The sequence below is a fragment of the Nannospalax galili genome, unplaced genomic scaffold, assembly GCF_000622305.1.
Source record: "Nannospalax galili isolate Female #2095 unplaced genomic scaffold, S.galili_v1.0 scaffold263, whole genome shotgun sequence".
NCBI classification, from domain to species: Eukaryota; Metazoa; Chordata; class Mammalia; order Rodentia; family Spalacidae; genus Nannospalax; species Nannospalax galili.
In genome coordinates this window covers 2,536,223-2,537,849 of record NW_008350402.1, presented here as the reverse complement: position 1 = coordinate 2,537,849, position 1,627 = coordinate 2,536,223, and the positions used below count along the sequence as shown (strand labels likewise).

Here is a 1,627-nt window from a genome sequence, read left to right as displayed (position 1 = left end):
CTGCCTCCCAAGTGCTGGGACTACAGGCATGCACCACCACGCCCAGCCAAAGACACATTTTTATGCTAGGATGGCGACCAGAGTCCTCATCATCTGTATAGGATGAATAATGTGACAAAACGGACTTAAACTACATTAGAAAATGTAAGTTTCACAAAGTGCAATGAAAACAAAGCTTGTTTCTTCACAGTGGAATCCTAGACAAAAATTAAAATCAGTCAATGATGTAATTATGTTTATATTTGTGTACCCCAATCCAAAAGTTCAAGACCCAAAATATCCCAAAATCCAAGTTTTTTGATGGCTCAGTGGATTAAAGTGATCAGAGGACACTCCCACTATTGACATGTGTTCCAGGGACCCAAACTCAGATCCCCATACATGGAGCAGCAAACACTACCCACTGAGCCATCATCTCCCTAGCTCCAGGAAATGGCAAGTCTTACACCACTTTCAGCCCATTATAAATACTGCCAAAGGTGATTAGCCCTTTGCAGGGAAAAACAACAACAACAACAACAACAACAACAACCTTTTTAACGTACTACTCAACTGTGAGTTTTAGAGACCTTTATCATTCTTTTAGGTAGTCAACTTAATACTTGGGCAAGCCAGTCACTGAACAGGGGAAACAAAAGCACTTTCATCTAGCACTGTGCTAACAGTTTTATTAGGACCAACTAAAAATCATCCTCTCCACCTAACCTCATTTGCTCCATTTTACAGACACTGGCACTGATGTACAGAAAAAGTAATTCACTTGCCCTAGGTCACAATTAAATGATTAATGATTGACAGAACCAAAAATCAACCGAGATCTGGATGCTCTTCCTGCTCTAAGTCATTGCTTCACACCCACTTTGCCTGTGTCTACATTCCAAAAACACTAGTGCAAGCTTTCCTGTTACACATCATGAGACACACCTTCCTTTCACCCCGGGCAGATGGAACTCTGAGAAATAAAGAGAAGGGCCGCACAGAGTTCTCAGTGCCCCACGTCCCAGCTATAATTCCAGACCTCCCACGGCTGGGCTAGACCGTTAAGTTCACTACTACGCGGCACCCCACCGCACCTGAGGCTTCCCGAGGCGCGAAGCTGTGCTCTGACCATTTTACCAGCCGGTTCAGGGCCGGTGTGTGTGTCGGGGGGGTGGATGGGGTGGGTATCAACGCTACCGAACTTGGATGGAAGCCGGGCCTCAAGGAGGCTCAGAGCATCTTTCCATGCAAACCCTTTCTTCCCCCGGCAGATGGGGCCCGCAGCTCTCGGCACTCGCTCTCTCACGCCTCCGCCCTGGGACACGTCTTTCCCCGCAGGCCCGCGCTACCCGCGGTCCACTGCCAGCCAGGAGGGGATGGAGCCCGGCTAGGCCTGCCTCTGCTTCGCCCGCCCGCTCCGCCTGACAGCTCCCGGGTCCTGAAGGGGGCCTCGCTGCGCAGGCGCGCGGACACCCGAGAGGCCCCGGTCGGGGTTCGAGCCGCGAGCACGGGCGGAGCGGAGTTGCGGCTGGCCGTCCGGGAGACCGGAAGATTGACTCCGGAGCGGGGAGCTGTCTGGACCTGGCAGGCTAACGCGTGGCTCTCACCCAGTCTAGCTCCCTCCGGAGCCGCTTCCGCGCCTCAGCCA

At 51.9% G+C, this 1,627-nt stretch overlaps 1 protein-coding gene across 4 annotated transcripts in view; it reads right to left on the bottom strand.

Moving 5' to 3' along the window:
* The window catches only part of Gne (glucosamine (UDP-N-acetyl)-2-epimerase/N-acetylmannosamine kinase), a 64,724-nt gene that overhangs the window by 45,185 nt on the left and 17,912 nt on the right, over positions 1–1,627 (bottom strand). The window contains exon 1 of one of the 4 annotated variants that reach the window (XM_008847714.3): positions 1,587–1,621. The exons of 1 other annotated variant lie outside the window; for it this stretch is intronic. The gene's annotated coding sequence lies outside the window, so the exon portion shown is untranslated. Of the gene's footprint in view, positions 1–1,073; positions 1,198–1,586; positions 1,622–1,627 lie in introns of those variants that run through there. 2 more of the 4 variants (XM_029570742.1, XM_017801813.2) reach the window with 2 other exon arrangements.